Source organism: Malaya genurostris, chromosome 3 (genome assembly GCF_030247185.1).
Source record: "Malaya genurostris strain Urasoe2022 chromosome 3, Malgen_1.1, whole genome shotgun sequence".
Taxonomy (NCBI): Eukaryota; Metazoa; Arthropoda; class Insecta; order Diptera; family Culicidae; genus Malaya; species Malaya genurostris.
In genome coordinates this window covers 110,689,620-110,713,086 of record NC_080572.1, presented here as the reverse complement: position 1 = coordinate 110,713,086, position 23,467 = coordinate 110,689,620, and positions in this window count along the sequence as shown.

Sequence of the window (23,467 nt, the reverse complement as noted above, 5' to 3'; positions counted from 1 at the left end):
CATTCACATACATTTTCATAGACACAACTTATACAAAGGTTATATGCACATAGTTAGAATAAACGGCAATAGTAAAATGATTCTATCCCAATTATCCACTGCCCATACAGAATCGGATCGCGAAACGAGAATAAGCGACCGTTTGTTGCTTCAGAGAGGATCCCCACAGCAGCGTGCTAACCTTTGATTCTCAGAAATGTCATCGAAAAAAATTCGCTCTCGCACTGGTGTCTATTCTATGTTAAATGAGCCATGCCGGGTGTTTGTTGTTGCGATGATATTAGTCTCTCTTTGATGGCACTGATTCAATCGTGTGAAGAGTGAAGAGTGAGCATTCTTTGATACGATGAAAGCCATCCTTGGTTACAATACATTTTATTTAATCTTGACAAGATTTTTTTTATTTCCAATGATTCAATATATTGTTTCTACGATTCTACAATTGAATTTATTGTACACGTGGTGTTTCAAACAATATGCAAACAGTACATTTGATTGTTTTCCAAGACATGTATGAGAAAATTTTATGATTTGAATTGTTACGACGCTTAACAACCTATACATTCTATTGTAAAAAGCAAGTTCACAATTAATTGAATAGTGTATAAAAATACATTAAAATATTTTTCAATGGTCAAAGCCAAATTGTGGAAGGTTTTGTAACAGTAAATCGTATTTTATTTTTCTACAATATTTTTTATTCGGGATACTCCATACTCAATGAATACACCGTTCACTAATATACTGAATGGACAACACTCTGTTATTCATCAGTTGCACCGTCAATTGAAACTTAGTCGACGTCAGTTTCTCCCCTGAAATAACAAACATCTCTTCCAATTGACTGAGAGGCTTCCCGAATAAAAAATATTGTTGAAAAACAATATGATTTGTTGTTATTAAACCTTCCACAATTTAGCTTTGACCATTGAAAAATATTTCGATATATTGTAATACACTATTTAACTAATTGTGAACAAGCTTTTTACAATAAAATTGTTTTCTCGGAAAACAATCAAATATACAGTTTGCATATTGTTTGAAACAATAAATTCAATTGTGAATCGTAGAAACAATATATTGAATCGTTAGAAATAAAAAAATAGATCTAATTGTAAATCAATGGTTTATATTTTTGCGGGTGCCCATCAAATGAACTCTTAGTGAATATTCCGTTGGTTCAAGATAATAATTGAATAGTAAATACGATCAAACACAGAATGTACTTAAATTTATTGTTTATACTCCAATTTTAATGTCTAATACTTTGGAATACGTCTAAAGCATACTAAAAATTCGAAAATTATACATTCAAACTTCCTGGCGATAGCTGTAAACTCAAATGGAAACCGACACCTTATGTTTATTGTACCGGTCGAATTTATTTTCTGTCATCGAGCTGATGTTCATGCCTATTCATTAGAACTTGTTCACTGTCGGCGACTGAGACAGAGAAACAGATGGATTCATTGGCGCTTGAAACGAAGCGAGCGAAACTTCAAATGACTAGGTATGATTATTCAATTTGTGTAGCGCGATCTAAAACAAATGCACTGAAGCAGTGTAGCTAACTTTTTTATAAGGAAGTTAAAATGACTTAAAAAATGTAGGTAATTTTCCATCAAACGTTGGTGAAAAATTTATCATAACTGATATTTCATGCAAAAAGTCAGGTTTCACATTCGTTTGAGAATAAATTTTTGCTTAAAAGATTGATTTTAAACTCAATCGTTCAAGCCACTTTGATAAACTGGTTGCACTGCATATACAAAGACATAGTTCTATGTCATACGTACCGAATAAAATGTACTTAACACACAAATTACCAACACAAGTGAACGTGGTTTAAATTTGATCCATAATGAATGCCCGTTCTACTTACCAAAGGCAATAAGTTTGCTCAATAAAATCTTCGTCCCAAAAGTAACTGTTCTCTAGATATTATTCATCATTTTCTTAGCCTTCTATTTGATTAGGTTTAGGTTTTTGTTTTAACTGATTGCAGGAAAAAGCATGCAAAAATATATACGCTCATTTCATAAATCAGTCTTGAGTCGAATTGGTCTCTCCATCCATACAAAACATTTGCTGAAAATGTATTGTTATCCATTGCTGTAAAAGCTCTAGAAATACTGAATTAGCTCAATTAACTCTTTCTAAATGAACTAAGCTATTTTTCAACCGAAAAGTTAATTTATCAGTAGTTTACGTATACATCGCTGACTGAAATGTGTGTTTCATTGTTGTAATTTGCAAACTAAATGATGCTAGAATTGTAAATCATAAACTCTATTCAAATCATTTCAGATTGCATTTATTATGCACTTTTCGCGCGCGGAATTTGCAACTAAATCAACATACGGAAACAGGTCGTAAGTTTAATTAACCTGAACACGTGATGGATTGCACAGCGCATAACGTTTCGATCAACACGACAGGAAACTTGCTGTCCCAACATTGAAAGGCATAAATCAAACACTATTCCTATGAGCGGTGCTCGTACAAGCGGTCGTGAGCAAAGCTGACTAAAAACTAGTAGTCCCAGAAAAATAGTTCATCTCAAATAGTATACAAAATGAACTGTTTCGAATAAACGATAGCAAAAAATCACTGAACCGTTTATTGATATGCTTACAACGTATTTATTAATCGTTTCCGTTAGGCACAATGTTTCGTCTGACGAATAAGGCTCCAAATGACTTCCACTGGCAGCTTTTGGTGCTTTGTAAACATCAAATAACCAGTCGTCTCCGTAGCAAACAAAGTCAGAGCACTGTACACCGAAACCTCCATTTACGAACTAAACGGGGGTTCGTAAAAAGAGGTAGTTCGTAAAAAAAGTTTACGTTATTTGGGATTTGGTTCGTAAAAAAAGATTACGTTATTTGGGATTTGGTTCGTAAAAAGAGGTAACGTGGGGACGGGTATAGCGTGATGGGTAAGTCGATGCCTTTCACGCAGCCCGCCTGGGTTCGATTCCCAACCCCGCACATAGGGTCAGAAAGTTTTTCTGGCCCGAAGAGGCGAATGACATTAATGTTAAAGCCTCTATAATTGAAAAAAAAAAAAAAAAAAAAAAAAAAAAGGTAACGTATAAAAAGTGTTTGTAAACGGAGGTTTGGGTGCATTCCGATGCGGTACTTTACCTTCAATAGACTACGCAGCCAATTCAAAGGTGTACAAGACAATTGAATGGCTAGTACTACGATCCATCCAGATCGGGACTCGAACATACGACAACTGGCTTGCAGAACCACTGTCCCAGAATATTTAAAAAATAAATGAAAATGCTATTGAATTTTTTTAATTCAACAAACTCCATAACTCTAGGGTTAATTAAGGAAATAATCTAGAAACAAGTGATTTATGCTGTCTTCAATAGGGTTTTACTAGTGCTACATTTTTAATACGATCCAAACAAACATTACAAAAAATAAGAAGTAAAACTAGAAAACTTTCTTCGGATATTCTTTCGGTTCATATTGATTGATTAGTTTTTCAAGTTTGTCAACCTGGATTAATGGCATCAAAATGTGATAATAATCAATGGTGAGACTACATTCGTAACCGAATGTTCAAAGTGAGCACACGCGTTTTTTTAACAATCGACATCGGTAAGACGAAGGTGCCTATCACAGCAGAGGCTGTAGTATAGGCATTAAATAAAAGTGATAAAAAGTAGCATCCCCGCAAGTGAGTTCTGTCTGTGCACCGGTTTTGTATCGGTATCGACAGTAGACGCTATTGTGCTATCCTCGGGCAGCAGTTATTTCTATTGTTTGCTACCCGCATCGCAGCAGCCAAATCCTGAGTCAAGGTCACGCTGAAGCACAACGAAGGAGTGAAGGAGCAACTCACCTAACAGCTTACCGTGACATACTGTTAAGTATTTTCTCAAACTTTTTCTTTCAACTTTTACTATTCATATATTTTCTTTTCATTTTATTTCTTTCTTTCTCATTTCAAGTGCGGGAGACTTCTTTACTCCCGCACTTTAAATATGAATATTGATGACAGTGGGGGTGTCTCGGAGGAGGGCGAAGCTGAACGAATGAACGAAGAACATTTAGAGGCTGAGTTTGCTTCCGAGATGCCATCTACCCCTCCGATACCATCTCCCCCTTCGATACCATCTCCCTCTCCGATGCCATCTCCCTCTCCGATGCCTCCATCTCCCTCTAAGATATTGCCTGCTCGCCAAAAAGTTTACCAAGACGATGGCTCGGGGGGTCCGTGGGTGGTATACTTCCGGCCCAAATTAAAGTCTCTCAGAGTTTTAAATATTGCTCGGGACCTGGAAAAACATTACTCGGCAATAAAAACAATAGATAAGGTTTCGCCAAACAAGTTACGCGTTGTTGTGTCCGACCTGAAGCAAGCAAACGGGATTGCTACCAGCGAGTTGTTCACGAAGGAGTACCGCGTGTACGTCCCGTCTCATGTGGTGGAGATCGACGGTGTGGTCCGTGACGAAAGTCTGACAATCGAAGATCTGATGAAGGACGGGGTAGGCCGTTTCAAAAACCCCGACCTTCAACCAGTGAAAATTTTGGAGTGCAAGCAATTGCACTCCAAATCGATAGATGGTAAATTTTACCAATCGGACTCATTTCGCGTGACTTTTGCCGGATCTGCACTTCCAAATTATTTGGTAGTGAGTGGAGTTCGTCTACCTGTTCGGCTGTATGTACCGCGGATAATGCATTGTACAAGCTGCAAACAGCTAGGTCATACGGCAACCTATTGTTGCAACAAACTGCGATGCGGCAAATGCGGAGAGGCCCATGAGGACGATCTCTGCAGAAGAGCAGTGGAAAAGTGTTGCTACTGCGGGGAGAATCCTCATGATCTTTCGGTGTGCCCTACGTACATACAGCGTGCGGAGAAATTGAAGCGATCCGTGAAAGAACGTTCCAAACGTTCTTATGCGGAAATCTTAAAAAGAACCACTCCATCGACCCCTGAGAACCCGTTTGCAATCTTGCCAGTTGAAGAGGATACCTCTGACGACCCAGGCGAAGGACCTTCCTACACACAGGTTGAAGGAAGCAGGAAAAGACAAAATCTGGCTTCTCCCAAGCTTCCTCGTAAAGGCCTCAGACTGTCCTCTTCGTCACAAAAGAACCAAACGGAAACAAAAAGTGCTGACTCAAAACCGAAGCAAACACCTCCTGGGTTCAAAAAACTTAGGGATGATAAGGAGTACCCAGCACTTCCTGGGGCATCAAAAAACCCGAATGACCCCAAAGCACAACCAGAAAATCCAACAAACGCTGGATTATTGAAATTTTCTGATATCGTGGACTGGATATTAACAGCCTTCAATATTACTGATCCTCTGAAAAGCTTCCTAACTGCTCTACTGCCAACAGTAAGGACATTTTTAAAACAGTTGACTGAACAATGGCCCCTCCTTGCAGCGATCGTATCTTTTGATGGATAATTTACCACTGAGAATCGAAGATATGATCATTGTGCTTCAGTGGAATTGCAGAAGTATCATCCCAAAACTTGATTCTTTCAAACACTTAATACATACTCATAATTGCGATGTATTCTCCTTGAGTGAAACTTGGCTTACTTCTAACATCAACCTCGACTTCCATAATTTTAACATAATCCGCCTGGACCGAGAAGACTCTTATGGAGGGGTACTTTTAGGGATTAAAAAGTGCTATTCATTTTATCGTATTAACCTCCCCTCGACACCGGGAATTGAAGTTGTTGCTTGCCAAATTAATATTAAAGGCAAAGATCTATGTATAGCTTCTATCTACATTCCTCCCAGAGTCTCGATAGGGCATCGTCGGCTTGCAGACATCATAGAACTTCTTCCTTCACCGCGGCTGGTTTTAGGGGACTTTAACTCGCATGGTACAGGATGGGGCTGCTTATATGATGATAATCGTTCTTCGTTAATCCAAGATCTGTGTGACAACTTCAATTTGACAATTCTAAACACGGGAGAAATGACACGGAACCCTAGACCGCCAGCACAACCAAGTGCGCTGGATTTATCCCTTTGCTCGACTTCGCTACAGTTAGATTGCAAGTGGAAGGTAATCTGTGATCCTCACGGTAGCGATCACTTGCCGATCATAGTTTCTATCACCAACCGTGGAAGACCATCGGAAACAATCAATGTTTCGTACGATTTCACACGAAACATTGATTGGAAACGTTACGCGAGCTCGATATCTGAGAAACTAGAAACATCACAGGAGCTTCCTCCGGAGGAAGAGTATACATTTTTGGCTGGCTTGATTCTTGACACCGCAATTCAAGCTCAGACGAAACGAGTACCTAGCGCGCAAACTAGTATGCGTTCTCCCAACCCATGGTGGGACAAAGAGTGCTCAGAGCTGAAAACGAAAAAAGCTTCAGCCTTCATCTCGTTTAGAAGGAACGGAACTCCAGATAATTATCGGAAATACGCGGCGTTAGAATTTCAAATGAAAAGTCTGATTAAAGCTAAGAAACGCGGTTACTGGCGAAGGTTTGTTGACGGATTAACGAGAGAAACAGCAATGAGCACTCTTTGGAATACGGCCCGTCGCATGCGCAATCGAAATCACGCGAACGAAAGCGAGGAATATTCTAACCGCTGGATATTTGATTTCGCTAAGAAAGTATGTCCTGATTCTGTTCCGGAACAGAAGATATCCCGCGTCGCGACATTGAATACAAACGAAACACCGTTTTCGATGGTAGAGTTCTCACTTGCGCTCTTGTCGTGTAACAATAGAGCCCCGGGGTTAGACAGAATTAAATTCAACTTGTTGAAAAATCTGCCCGACTCTGCCAAAAGGCGCTTGTTGAATTTATTCAACAAGTTCCTCGAGGGTAATATTGTCCCACGCGAATGGAGAGAAGTGAGAGTTATTACTATTCAAAAACCTGGAAAACCAGCCTCCGATCACAATTCGTATCGGCCGATTGCTATGCTTTCCTGTATTCGGAAATTGTTGGAGAAAATGATTCTCTTCCGTCTAGACAATTGGGTCGAAACAAATGGATTGCTTTCAGGTACACAATTTGGGTTCCGCAGGGGCAAAGGAACGAACGATTGTCTAGCGTTGCTCTCAACAGAAATTCAAATGGCATTTGCTCGTAAAGAACAAATGGCATCAGTTTTCCTCGACATCAAGGGGGCATTCGATTCAGTTTCCATTAACGTTCTATCTGAGAAGTTGCATCAGCATGGTCTTTCACCAGTTTTGAACAACTTTTTATATAATCTATTGTCCGAGAAACACATGCATTTTGAGCATGGTGATTTGACGACAAAGCGATTCAGTTACATGGGTCTTCCTCAGGGCTCATGCTTAAGCCCCCTTTTATACAACTTTTACGAAATAACATTGATGAATGTATCAACACATTATGCACGCTAAGACAACTTGCCGACGACAGTGTTGTGTCTATTATAGGACCCAAAGCTGCCGATCTCCAAGGACCATTGCAAGATACCCTCGACAACTTGTCGATATGGGCTTTTCAAATGGGTATCGAGTTCTCTACGGAGAAAACTGAGCTGGTTGTATTTTCAAGGAAGCGAGAACCTGCGCAATTACAGCTTCAACTAGGGGGTGAAACCATAGCTCAGGTTTTCACATTTAAATATCTCGGGGTCTGGTTCGATTCCAAAGGTACCTGGGGATGTCACATTAGGTATTTGAAACGAAAATGCCTACAGAGAATCAATTTCCTTCGTACAATAACCGGAACTTGGTGGGGCTCTCACCCAGGAGACCTGATCAGGTTGTACAAAACGACGATATTGTCAGTAATGGAATATGGATGTTTCTGTTTCCGCTCCGCTACGAATATTCATTTCATTAAACTGGAAAGAATTCAGTATCGTTGTTTACGTATTGCCTTGGGTTGCATGCAATCAACCCATACGATGAGTCTTGAAGTGCTGGCGGGCGTCTTACCGTTGAAAAACAGGTTCTGGGATCTCTCATATCGACTGCTAATCCGATGCGACATTTTGAATCCGATGGTGATAGAAAACTTTGAAAAGCTCGTCGAGCTTAATTCACAAACCCGTTTTATGTCCTTGTATTTTGACTACATGGCTCAGAATATAAATCCTTCTTCGTTTGTTCCCAATCGTGTTCATTTTGTGGATACTTCTAATTCTACTGTGTTTTTCGACACATCCATGAAAGAAGAAATTCGTGGAATCCCGGATCCTGTACGCCCTCAAGAGATCCCAAAAATTTTTAATAATAAATTTAAAGAAGTCGACTGTAATAAAATGTTTTACACTGACGGATCATATCTAGACGGGTCCACTGGCTTCGGTATATTCAATGTAAATTTCACCGCTTCCTATAAACTCAGTGATCCAGCTTCAGTTTACGTCGCAGAACTAGCTGCAATTCAGTATACCCTTGAGATCATTGACACTCTGCCCACAGATCACTACTTCATTGTATCGGACAGTCTCAGTTCCATTGAGGCTCTCCGTTCAGTGAAGCCTGGAAAGCACTCACCGTATTTCCTGGGGAAAATACGGGAACAATTGAGTGCTTTATCTGCAAAATCATACCAGATTACCTTGGTTTGGGTCCCCTCACATTGTTCCATACGGGGCAATGAGAGGGCGGACTCGTTAGCCAAGGTGGGCGCACTAGAAGGTGATATCTATGAAAGACCAATCTGCTTCAATGAATTTTTCAGTTGCTGTCGTCAGAAAACTCTAGCTAGCTGGCAGAATACATGGAATAGTGGAACTCTGGGACGATGGTTACACTCAATAATCCCACAGGTATCGACGAAAGCTTGGTTCCGGGGGTTGGACGTGAGCCGAGACTTTATTCGTGTAATGTCAAGGCTCATGTCTAATCATTATATGTTCAGCGCGCATCTCCGTCGTGTGGGGCTCGCTGAGAGTGGTGTCTGCGTTTGCGGTGAGGGTTATCATGACATCGAACATGTTGTTTGGACATGTGTCGAGTATTGTGATGCCAGGTCCCAACTCATAGGTTCCCTTCGGGCCCGAGGTATACCACCCTTCGTACCAGTCCGCGACGTCTTGGCAACTCGAAATCTTCCTTATATGACTCTCATCTATAACTTCTTGAAAACTATCAATGCTCAAATTTAGTGCTCTCCCTATCTCTTTCTCGTCTACAGCTCTACCGCACTCTTCTTTACGTTGCTGGAAGTATGGCCTGTGTAAACGATGCTTCGGAGCATGCACCTGCCTTGAACTGACTGAGTTGCTGGAAGCTACCCAAAAACGTCACATCAACGTCAGAACACACCAACGAAGCATCCCAATCCAGAATAATCTCTTCATTGCTACAAGCTGAAAAACATGAAGATTCATCGAACTCAAAATGTGTCTAAAAGATGTATGCCACAAACCAATGATGTATTCAAATTTCAATTCAATACTGTGTAGGTCCCACCCTCCCTATGTCCCCTTACTAACTGGGGAGTATGCCGCCCCGTAATACGGCATCCCTTTCTCTCTCCCTAACAACAAGACAATCGGCCACGTTAAGCTAAAGCAAATGAGCCTAATAAAAATTTTATTTGGAAAAAAAAAAAAAAATGGTGAGACTTGCTTTCACGCGTAATTTCATTATGTGTTTATGACTCCACAAGAAGCTCGATTACACGCGGCACGAACATCGAACCCCATCACCCTTGTCAACGTGGAATCATAAAACCCGTCTTCCAAGCAAAATGACAACGGGAGGTGTTGGCAGTAATGAAAATATACAAGGGGTAGTAATTTTATCACTTACCGTCCTTTTAAAAAGCATGCGACATAATGAGCACCGTGCATGCGTAGGAACAATTTCATTATTCTGAAATGGTTTATTAATTCGGTCATTAATTTAAACTAGATATCAGGCTATTAATTTTACTTTAGAGGGTACAGCTCCGCTAGGAGTTCCATTGGTGACGGAAAATAATCACTTTACGGGTGTGCAGTTATTTATCCATCAACACCTTAACTCAAGACTGGCTTCCCAGGGAAATGTCGTTAGCATTAATCGTGTTAAAGGAATTTCTATGATGTTGTTTACTCTTTTCGGCTATGTAATCTGATTATCACATGAAAAGTTTGACTCAATCAACAATACCGTTGACATGATATATGGCCTGAATTTTATCTTTTAGCTGAAGAAGGATTACTTTATCTTCAATATTGAATTACTGAACTTAAATCTTATCTTGATGAAAATGTGAAATGTTTTCAATTTATTAGTTTACGCCTATGCTTCAATTCATCCTTTTGGTCTCAATTCATAGCAGAATGCATGATGAACAACTCAGTTAGTTGAAACGGAGCCATGCTAATGGAAATCAAAACTTTTCTCTATTCATAACGTTGGAGTGAGGAGTCGTCAGTATGGACATTTTTTTTTAATTTAATGAAAGGTATTTTAAAATCCCGCACTCTGTCATTTCAGTATATCTCCTAACCTTCATTGCGAGTTTTTGACAACCCGATCCCTTTGTAATTTATACATAAAAATTAAAAATAGAAATGTTTTTGACATTGAAATTTATAGAACTTTGAACAACACTGTTCCTTGTAAAGAAAAAAAAATCAGGGCGAATATTTGCTCACAAATTAATAATATGTAAAATATCATGCAAGTAAAAATGTAAAACACTTGGAGCAGGTAATGCCAGAGACATAACCGAGAGATTGACGTAGGACTGCATTCGAGATCGGCATAGATATTAATTGATTTGATATCGTTTAACTGTTTAAGATTTTGTAGTTCTGAAGAGGCCATTTGGTTTCAAAAGATTGCGTTTGTATTCTAGGGCAACGATTTAAAACAGTTTTCTAGATGAGTCCTTTACGTTACTGTTGGGGCCCTGAAAAGGAACGTTAGTGGTTTTGGAGTCTTGGAAAAGATTATATGGTTACGTTTGTATTCCAGGAAATTTGTAAGTTTGATCCTTGACCAAGAAGAATTCATTACATAAATATAATCGTAACACAAGTCGTACAATGGCTGACATATTTAATATTTCATACATCTCATTATTTGAGTGAATAGAACTATCGAAATGCTGTACGGGACTCATTTCCGTCTTTCAGAAGTGCCAAACCGTGGAATTCTCTACGAAACACCATTCGTAACATTTTTCTCGAACGAATATGGCACATCGAGATGTGCATAGCTTGTAGCTGCTAATTATTCTAGATTCGAACATAACTGATGATGTTTACCTTTGAAGAAGTAATCTTAATAGTTCTTTAGATAACATTTAGAGCCATTAGAACGGCTGATTTGGTATAATGTTCCCCATAGTTGTCCACTTTTCGATTGCCATTTCTTCAATGCAAACGACCAGCAGCTGGATAACGCAATAGCTCTTGCTTGAAGCGAAACTCACACTACGAAAGTCCAACAGCAGATATGCTCACAGAAGAACTAGTTGTTGTTGGAACGGAACCTCATATTGACTGAAGCACCAGTTGAATGCCGGATGTAGTTGCACTTTCTTGACGTAGATGGCAGCTTGCTTATTAGATGTGTGATATTCACTATTTAAACAATGTTCTCGTAATAAACGTAATAAACTCCTACCAAGTTGGCGATTCAATACATAGGGCGCTGGTCTTACAAACCAGAATCGTAGCACCAGCCATGCAACGGTTCTGTACATTCTGAATCAGCTGCGAAGTCTATTGAAACAGAAGGTCAAATTCCACTACAGAAATGTAACGCCAAGGCTTTGCTTTTTCGTAATAAACGTGTAATGACAATAATATTACACCTTCTTCAATTCGTTTCATGATGAGCATTGTAAAGAAAGACTTAGTCCTACGTCAAAAAATCTTTATTTAAAGCAAAGGATTTTACACTTGATGCACTGTTCATGAGCTCTCTTGAATCGATTGTTGCACTAAATCCTTTTTTAATTGTTGCACTAAATCCTTTTTTAAAATTTTGAGTTGTGAATGCATATTGCGTACGATACTAAGTAGGCGTTCCACTTCATAAATGACAATATTACTCACAAAAATTCAATTTTGTCCACAATCAGAAACTCAATTTTATATAAAATGAGTCGTTTTAAATTCGCATACAGTTTTTATCCAGTCATCAAAACCATGATTGTAAAAAGATTTCGACGACTTTGATATATATGTGGCGTAATTGTTGTAAATAAACATAAGTTTGTTGATATGTTTACGTTTCATCTTTGACTCATCAAATTGAACTGCTTTATGCAAAAATCGGCAGTTCAATTTGAACCGCTAAGCAGACGTAAAGTTTCTGCTATTTACAGAACACTTTTTTTCTTTGCATCGAAATGCAATGTCTATACTAACGTGCCGAACTTTGTTGCCAACAGAAGATCGAACATGCTTAGAAAAATGTCGTACACAAATTTCAGTTGTCATCCAACTAAATGAGCTGGCGCTGAAAACATAGATTTAAATGTAGCAACAGTGCACGCGATACGAAATTGAACCAAGTACGTTGTGTGTTTCGTTCTAAAGGCGGTGGTGTTTTCTTCTTTCGAACGACATTATTTAGTTCGTGCATGATAAGTACGACGCAAACGAAAAATAATATTCTACATTAAATGTTCGAAATATAGATATTGTAGAATAAAACTAATTTTACAATATCTTTATCGTATATCGTAAAAAACTTTATGGGGGATTGATATAGCGTGATGGGCATTTCCCTGCCTTTCATGTAGCCCACCTTGGTTCGATTCCAAGCCCCGCACAAGGTGAAAATCTCCATAATCGAAACAAAAAAAATGAAATCAAGTTAGGTATTAAAGGTCTAAAAATTAATTGGTAAGAGTCTAGTTAATTGAATATAAATTGTAATGTATTTAAAATATATATACAGTTTTGTTGATAAAATTAAAGTGATATAATTATAAGTTTCAATATGATTTCATATAAATAAAATTTATACACTTGGAATTTAATTGTCATATAGAGTCTAACTAAATATATTGAGTGGGTATTGAAATGAAAAACTAAAATAATGTTTTTCTACAAATGGTAGTAGTACTACATAATACAATATACTTGAACGTTTTACAAACTAAGGAGTGTATCGAAAATAAGCTATCCACAAATTTTTCTTTCGAATTATGATAAAAACGATATTTTATTCAAACTAAAAATTGATCCTTTATTGTACGAGGTTAAACTTGAGCATAAAGAAAACCAGATGAAATTTAAGTTATTCCTTCACGAGTTTTCGAACTTTTGATCGAACGTTCTTCGTCAAGTTCCGGACAAGTGTTGCATCGCATTTTTTCGACGCTTGAGCCCAGCTTTTTTTGAACTACTGCATGTTCCCAGCTAGGCCAGTCTTCTTGAAGACCCTCTTCACGATTGCCCAGTAACGTTCGATGGGTCGAAGCTGAGGGCAATTTGGTGGATTTATATTTTTCTCAACGATACCCTTTTCCGCAAGCCAATTAAGAGTGGTTTTGGCACAGTGAGCCGACGCCAAATCCAGCCAAAACAGTGGAGGTGTAATATGCTTCTTATATAAAGGCAGCAATCTCTTCTGGAAACACTCAGATCGATAGATTTCTGCATTTATATTTCCGGTAGTGTAAAAAATGGTTGACTTCAAACCACAGGAACATATTGCTTGCCATACCAGTACCTTTCGACCGAGTTTTTACACTTGAATCAACCTGTCCGCATCGCTCACATCCTCCCCAACGACGACAGTGAAGTATTGTGGACCTGGAAGGGTTTTTGAGTCCTTTTTTACATAAGTCTCATCGTCCATCAAAACGCATGCATCCGTACCCTGCAAAAGATGCGAATACAATTCCCGGGCTCTTGTTGCTGCTCGCTTATTCTGTTCTACACTTTGTTTCGAGATTTTCTGCTTCTTGTAGGCCTTCAGGTGATTTCGCCTCTTGATCAAGGATGGCTTTTATCGTATCAAAGAACGATCAATCTTCACTCTTCACACGATTCAATCAGTGCCATCAAAGAGAAATGGAAAACATCGCAACAACAAACACCCGGCATGGCTCATTTAACATAGAATAGACACCAGTGCGAGAGTGAATTTCTCTCGATGACATTTCTGAGAATCAAAGGTTAGCACGCTGCTGTGGAGATCCTCTCTGAAGCAACAAACGGTCGCTTATTCTCGTTTCGCGATCCGATTCTATACAGGCAGTTGATAATTGCGATAGAATCATTTCACTATTGCCGCTTATTCTAACTATGTGCATATAACCTTTGTATAAGTTGTGTCTATGAAAATGTATGTGAATGCTCCACACAAGGGTTTTGAAATATTGCAACCTAGTATGAGAAACATCAAGATGAACCATCGATTCGATTTTCTGCGATAATTGTTAACTTGCGATCCTCTCTTGGGAAATTCCACACAGCAACGATCATTATCAGACTGTATATTTTTTCATGGGCCGTGAAATACTCAGAGTATGAAGTGGAGCGAAGAAATGTAGAAAAATTCTCTCGCGGTTCATGTATTGAGAGACTCGAGTTCTTATAGCATCTTCTACCGGATTGAAAATGTTGTATACAATATAGATAGCAATATAGCAGCTTCTGTCAAATTTTCGGCAATCACCAACACTGCTCTTGATACGCTGGACCATTCCGATACTCGCTCCTGCTGTTTTTGCAAAATCACGTATTGACATTGATTTGTTCTTCATGATTAGAGATACAACTTTCTGGTCCAGTTTCGGGTTGGAAGAATCTGGTTTTCTGCCTCTTCCTGGTAGCTCATCCTAAGAAAAATGCTCCCTAAATTTATTAATTATGTTTTTAACATTGGCATGATAAATTCCAAACCGCTTCGCCAATTTTCGCATAGTAATACCCTTCTCACTTAGCCATGTGTCCAGAACTTTAATTTCCACTTCCTTTTCAATACGTGACATTTTGAAAACGAAGAATTTCAACCGCATCAACAAGTAAAGAATCGAAAGCTGACAGCCAAACGCACAGCATGCTATGATATGAGCATAAAAAACCATCACAAATACATGCGTACAACACAAATGTATGTGGATAGCTTATTTTCGATACACTCCTTAAGTGTTATATATTTTATTCATACATTTGGTGTTCGCACTTTAATCTTATTTCTATGCTTCATATTCAATATTCAATAAATTTGAAAAAAAATCATTACTACAAGTTTGTTACCAAGTTCAATTCTTTGTTGGCTATTCGATTAAATATTCCAAGGCTGGACCCACGCTGACCGAAACTATATGATAAAGTAGCTTTTGAATTTTCTATATAATACACAATCAAAGTTTAAGCACCAAATCCTTCCATTGCCAGATCGATATTAAATGAATCAAAACATCCGATAAACTCTACCCTTGCGAGCAACTCGACTATATCTTCCACAAGTATTATGTGTGGCCTACCTCAAAGAGTTTACAGAAAAGCAACAAATTTTCCCAACTATGATTGATGGTTGCTGTTGGTGTACTCTTCCAACATCAAATTTCAACATTTTTAGTCTCGCGTGTGCTCTGTGGAAAAAGCTAGGAAAGTTGCTTCGAATGAATTATTCAGAAAACTGTGATTTACTGAGGGTGGAAACTAGAAAACAGTTACAAATTGGTTAGCTACATCGCCTGTAAAAAATGCAAATTTATTGCTCACCGAACCACACATGCATACTGATGCACAATTTTTCAATGCATGGAAGTTATCAAACTGGTTGGTAATAGCTATGAAAATACACAATAGAAAAGCGGTACAATATTTCCGTCTAATGATTGTAGTGCGTTGCTTGGTGTTTATCTACCACTTATAAATAAAGGGACATTGAAGGCAAACCGAGCAGGAGGCAAATCAAAACAGCGTCAGTAACATTCGATCAAAACTCGGTGGAAACGTTATTTAGCCAATACTTTCATTTCCGTTGACAAAAAAAAAATTGATTTCGATCAAAAACATCAATGTGCCCAACTCTGTGACTTTTGAGGGTTGGTTATCCATCGTGGGGTACGATGATTTATGTGCGCACACACATACACTACATACAGATTAACTACAGAACATGTAGGGCAACTGCCCCCCAATCACCTCAGCTCCAACATCTCATACTGGAGGATCCATGCGAACTTTCGCAGCGTAAAAGCAAAGTCTTGGCATTACATTCCTTTTGTTGAATTTGGCCTTTCTGTTTTAAACAGACTTCGCAGACGATTCTTTTCGTACAGAATCATTGCATGGCTAGTACTAATATGATCCTACTGGCACTATGAATCCTTCCAGGTCTGGGCTCGAACATATGACAACTGGCTCGTTAGACTAGCGCCGTATGCATTGAACCGCCAACTCGGGCTTTCGCAACGTGAAAGTAGGTTTATGGAGTAATACGGAAGAATGTGGGAGATCGACGTTTTAAATATTGAAGACATGTGATTGATTGATTGTGAGTATTTATTTTACCCCAACTTTAATCGACGTTTATGACCTTCAAGCTCCTTGAAATCAGTTCATGCACTCACCTTGGGGAGAGGTCTGACGTCTTCAGAGACCTACATCTGCAGTAGAGATGGTCGGGTATCGGGTATTTTACCCGAAACCCGACCCGTACCCGTACCCGACGGGTTTTTGGTCGGGTACGGGTAAAAATTTTTATTTTCAATCGGGTACGGGTCGGGTACGGGTAAAAAATTTTACTGCTCACTCGGGTACGGGTCGGGTACGGGTAAAAAAATTTACCGCTCACTCGGGTACGGGTCGGGTACGGGTAAATTTTTTTTTCGGATCGATTACCCGACCATTTGTACTTCACATAAATATGTTTACACGTTGACGAGATTTTTTCATTGCAAAACAGTTCTTCCGAAAAATAATCAATTTGATTCAAGGGGTTTTGACATTCGCGCCTAGGACCAGACCTGTCAACTGGCATCTATTTCCAGAAAAAAAAAAACATTTTTTTCTTCATTTAAAAAAAGATCAATCATATGGCATTTTCGTTTTTAATTTGCACTACACCGGTGCAGTGCTACACTGAGGCATGCATAAACGAACAAAAATGACGAAAACATAAACAGTAACCATTGACTACAATAAACGATACCATTGCACAGAGCTACACCAAACTTTTGATGAGTGCTACACCAGTGGTATCGGTGCAGAAAAAGTGTAGCACTGGTGTAGTGCAATTGGTAAAAACGAACGGTTTAGGTGCAGCTTTCGCTACACCGGTGTAGTGCAATTTAAAAACGAAAACGACAATAGTTACGTGAAAAGTTATGTGAATATTTCCCGCCCTACTTTGTTTATAACATATTTAATAAGACACACTGCCTTAGCTCTATGATGTTGCGGTCGGAATCTACTTTTCACGTAGGTTTTAATGGACTGTCATTTTAAAACTGTTTAATGCACAATTCAGAAAAAATTATTTGATTCATATACTGCCCATACTCGCATATCAGTCTCATATCGATTTTCGCCAATTTTGAGTTAGCTTGAGGAATAGAGTCTTTCCTCAATATACTCTCAGAAATTGCAATGAAAGTTGAGGGTTTGTTCAGTAAAATATAAAAAAAATATCAACTCATTTATGTGTCCCATATGCTAAAGTACCCGCATATCAGTCCCATTCAGTGCAAAATTTCAATAATTCCATTTGTTGCAATATTGCAACAGCAAAGGTGTATTAACGATATTTCATGTAATAATACCAAGATTTAGCATTAGGGAGCAATGTTCCTACGAATGTTCAAACTACTTACACTTGAAGGACTCACTGTTCACCATGTTCAAAATTGAATTTTTCACACCGGGAATACACGTACATTGTTTGATTCTTTGGTCAATTCACGTAAACGAACTGATAACACACTATTCCTTTTTAGGGGGTGTTCGCATAACATTCATTTTCGTCACGTATAATATTCAATTTGACATTTGGAACTATTTTAAGTGATTTTTCAAGTGATTCGAATGTGAATTTTTATTTGTGTGTCAAGATAACGAGCACGCTTACTTGCGGTTCTAAAGAATTGGATCAAAAGTCGCACTGTTTCGTAAAAACCATACCTAACCAAAATTGAATACAACGGGTATTACGACATTTTGGGTAAATATGCTTCTCGAAAAATTTGAGTTGATATTACTCCCTTTTGTTGACATTTGTAAATGAGTATAAAGTACCAAAGACATTGAAAATCTACAGGGTCCGCCATCTAACATTTGTTTTTGAACTAGCGGTTATTTCGACATTGGTAACCTCAATGTCACTTCTGATTTGACAGAAACTTAGTTGTATCCTTCCGCTGAACGAAAATGGTTGTGTATACGCTTGAGGACCGCGTGAAAATAGTGCAGTTTTACTTTCAAAATCATGATAATGTTGCGGAATGTGTGCAAAAAAATCATCTTCTCGGATGAGGCACATTTTCATCTCGGCGGGTAAGTTAATAAGCAAAATTGTCGCATCTAAGGACGGAAAACCCGCACGTCATCATGGAGAAGCCAATCTCAGAGTGTGACGGTTTCGTGCTTATTTTGATCTGGCGGCATCATTGGGCCATTTTTCTTCGAAAATGAGGCAGGAGCCGCCCCCACGGTCAATGGTGAGCGCTACCGCGCCATGATTAGCGATTGATTCTTCCCGTTACTTGAAGAGGAAGACTTGGACACTATTTCGTTCCAACAAGACGGTGCTCCGTGCCACACAGCCAACGCTACGATCGATCTTCTGCGCACAGTCTTCGAAGATCGAATTATCAGTCGAAATTCGGATGTCGTTTGGCCGCCTCGGAGCTGTGATTTGACAGCGTTAGACTATTATCTTTGGGGGGCTGTCAAAGATAAGTGTTATGTGGACAAGCCAGAGACAATTCAAGCCTTGAAGGATAACATTCGTGCATCCATAGCTGAAATAAAGCTGCATATGTACAATCGAAAATGTATTAAATAGCTGGACCGACCGTATGGCGTACTGCAAGGCCAGCCGAGGCAGCCATTTGAATGAAATTATATGCCACAATTACCCGGAGAGATTGTACTTTAATATGAAAAAATAAATTTTGAATTCGGATGAAACGTTTTTTTTTTCATGTTTAAAAAAAAGTTACATTACATTATTCATGCTCCACAGTGTATTTATATGTTTAAAAGTAAACAAGCATTTTAATGTATTTTTCTTACCAACTAGAGCCTGATACGGCTCGATATCTAAAACACTTTATTTTTTCCATACTGAATTTTGGTAAAATTTTTACTACTCATTCGGGTCGGGTACGGGTACAGGTAATTTTTTATCGGGTACGGGTCGGGTACGGGTAAAATTTTTTATTTTTTATCGGGTACGGGTCGGGTACGGGTAATTTTTTTTTATTATTGATCGGGTACGGGTCGGGTACGGGTAATTTTTTTAATTTTTAATCGGGTACGGGTCGGGTACGGGTAAATTTTTTTGCTGACCACTCGGGTACGGGTCGGGTTCGGGTATAAGAATTTCTATACCCGACCATCTCTAATCTGCAGCAGATTCTATACCGATGGACGAGTTTTGTTCAGAGTTAGGTGGCTCTGTAACAAATCCTAATGATTCTAATACCTAAGTCCCTAAAATTCTTATTAGGTTACACTAGGAACCGACCACTTTTTCAAGCATTTGAGGGTGTATTTCATCAATGACACGTTGAATATTGGCTTCCATAGCATCCACATAAGTCAATGTCTTCACGTATTCCAACAACAAAAATCTAGTGGCGTCAAATCACACGAACGCGGAGAACAATTCATCGGTCCAGTTATCGTCAATGTTATCGTTGAAATGTTCTTTAAATAAATCGATTGTTTTGGCCGCAGTATGATAAGAGACACCATCCTGTTGAAACAACATTTCGTCCACATCCATATCTTGAAGATTTGGCAACAAAAACTCATTGATCATGGTACTGTATCGATTTCCATTCACGGTAACGCGTCGTCCTTTCTCATTTTTAAAGAAATAAAGACCGATGATTCCACCATCCCATAGACTTCACTGAAAAGAATTTTGCGGTAAAAAAGTGTATTGAGCGACCAATTGCTGAATTCACGGCGCATACGATGGTCGTGTGGCTTTGATTCTTGCGCCTGTTGATTCTGAGTTGAGATTACACCGGCAGTTGGCTGTTGATTCTGAGTTGAGATTACAACGTGAGATAGAGGTTTTGAGAGTTACGTGATGACCAATACTCCACTGCTGATGAAGCACGCAACGGCAGGTCCTACGAAGTATAACAGAGGGTTAAATAAATGACAATAATAATAATACATAAAATAGTAATTTAGTTGTTGAAGCTATATACGTAACGAAGTTTTTTCTAGCATATCTGAGTCAATGCCTGAGTAAAGATACAATGGAAATTGTGTTTGTTCCGACTGACCTCTTCGGGTTAAATAAAACTTTCTGATTCTATATTCGAGGTTGGGAATCGAACCCAGGCGGGTTGCATGAAAGGCATCGACTTACCCATCACGCTATACCCGTCCACAATATGGAAAAATGTTCCATTTGACGAATCGTTTCACTCGATATTATCGTGAAATGGGAAGCGTTACGTTATGTTAAAGAAGCTAGAAAGCATTGCACCGATAAGTTACTTAAATAGAGTGTTACAAATCATATGAGTTATTTTGTGGAAGCTATGAATGTTAAAAACCGTTATAAGGGTTAGATTCTTGCGGTAAACGAGTTACGATGAGTTACTTTTGAGGAAGTTATAGGTGTTACGAAGTGTTATATACATCGCTCTTTTGAAGGTTATAGATGTTACGAAGCGTTACATGCGTTGTTGTTTTGTAAGTTATTGGCGTTACGAAACGTTGCATGAGTTTTTTTTTTGTTTCAATTATAGAGGCTTTAACATTAATGTCATTCGCCTCTTCGGGCCAGAAAAACTTTCTGACCCTATGTGCGGGGTTGAGAATCGAACCCAGGCGGGTGGCGTGAAAGGCATCGACTTACCCATCACGCTATACCCGTCCCCAAAGTTGCATGAGTTATTTTTTGTAAGTTATAGGCGTTACGAAGCGTTACATGCGTTACTTTTTAATAAGTGAAAGGCGTTACTTTTTTGTATATTATAGGCGTTACGAAGCGTTACATACGTTACTTTTTCGCGAAGTATAATTATTACGAAGCATTACATGCGTTACTTTTTTGTGAGTCATAGGTGTTACGAAGAGTTTTATGCGTTACTTTTCAGTTATAGGCGTTACGATGCGTTACATATATTACTTTTTTGTGATTCATAGGCGTTACGAAGCGTTACATGTGATATTTCATTATAACTTATGGGCGTTACGAAGCGTTACATGCCTTAATTTTTGTGAGTCATAAACGTTACGAATCGTTACATGCGTTATTTTTTACTAAGTTATAGGCGTTACGAAGCGTTATGAAGCGGTATTTTTGTAAATTAAAAGTGTTACGTAGCGTCACATGAACTACTTTTTTGTAAGTTATAGGTTACGAAGCGATACATGCGTTACTTTTTTGTGAGTTATAATGCTACGAAGCGTTACAAGCGTTACTCATTTATAAATTACAAACATCACTTTTTATAAGTTTTGAGCGTTACGAAACGTTACATGCGTTATTTCTTATGAGTTATAGACGTTACGAAGCGTTATAAGCGTTACTCGTTTGTAAGTTACAAGCGTTATGATGCGTCACTTGTTAATAAATTTTAGGCGTTACGAAGCGTTGCTTTTTGTATGTTACAGGTGTTACGAAACTTGACATGTGTTACTCTGTATAAGTTTTTGGTGTTACGAAGCATTACATGCGTTTGATTTTTGTGAGTTTTTGACGTTACGTTATTCCTTTGTGAATTACAGGTTTTACGAAGTGTTACATGCGTTACTTTTAGTAATTTAGAAGCATCACAAAGCGTTACATTCGTTACTTTGAATAAATTTTAGGCGTTACGAAGCATTACATGCGTCAAAATTAAGAATTGATTAGAAATGATCATACAACGAATCTACGATGACATACCTTAACGAAACGAAAACATGTATCTAATTTTGAAAGAAAATGAGCATATATATTATTCACATTAATTAATTGTTCTATTCTACCCATGAAGGAATCATTATATTATATTATCATGATCAGATTAAATGTTACCGACAGCCACGTACCGAAATCAGAAACAGAAACGAGAAAAAAAGACTGCGAAATATTATGAGGCTGTTGATCCTGCATATTACACCGTAAGATAGAGATTTCGAGAGTTACGTGATGGTCAAAACTCCACTGCCGATAAAGCACGCAGCGGCAGGTCCTATGAAGCAGAATAGAGTCAAACCCACATAAAATGGAGGATGAAACCGGGTAAAATAATTGACAATAATAATAATACATAAAATTGTACTGGACGACAGGAAAGAGAAAGTGCACGAGCATGCCTTAGTTAAGCAAGATTCTGCAGGTTTGAAATTTCAGACCACTATTTCCAGTACCCAGTCCAGTCCGAAACTAGTATAGCCAAAGTAAATTTGTATGACCATCTACTAATATGACTTAGGTACGAAGCCAACGATGTAATTATGGTATTCAAAGACTCAAATTCGCCGATCTTGTTAGAACTTAACCCAATAGGAAAGATTGGGCAAGTATAATGAGCGAGCTCCGAAAAACAGGAAAGATCTTCAAAACCTACAAGAATTTGAAAAGAGTTAGTGGATGGTGTAAGAAAAATAAGTGTTAAGTAAGATTCGATCGGTAGAGTTAAGTCCGAAGTGCGGACTTTTCTCAACCTAGAAGAAAATGAGCGTAAATATGCGCTTATTTATTACATGAGAGTTTCATAAATATCCGATTTTCCGATCCGATCACACCACTAGGTGAATTAAAACAGGTTTTTACACTCTCCGTTCGGTGCGCGGTCGAAAATATGAACCAGTAGAACTTCTTAATCATTTTAGTTGTGTGATAATGCCATTTTCTTGTCATTCGAACAGTATCATTTAAAAAAAGTGTTTTTTTGTTAGGAAAATTTCCGACACGGATTTGGGTTGATTTTTAACGCAAAATTATTCAGACTGTTCCAATTAGTTCAGAAAAGCGTGATTCAACGCTTACGTCGCATATTCGACAACATTCTCGAAACCAAAAGTACAAGTATAATACATTTGAACTCTCTGAAAAAAGCGGATTGTAAAAAAACGCGTTTTGTCGTTTACAACACATACCAGTATATCTCCGGTACCGGAAGTGTCAGCCAATTGATATTCGAACATGATCCACAATCCAATAATAGCTTTCAAATGTGCCTAAGCCCTTTGAAATCGGTTCAGCCATCTCCGAGAAAATTGAGCGTATAGAATAAATCAATGGTGCAAACAGAGAGACATTTCCCGATCTCGTCGAGCTTAGTCGAATGGTATATGCCACTAGAGGTCTCAGGAGCTCAGATTAAAAGTCGGTTTCTCCAGCATTTCTTTATTACCTCTCTCTTA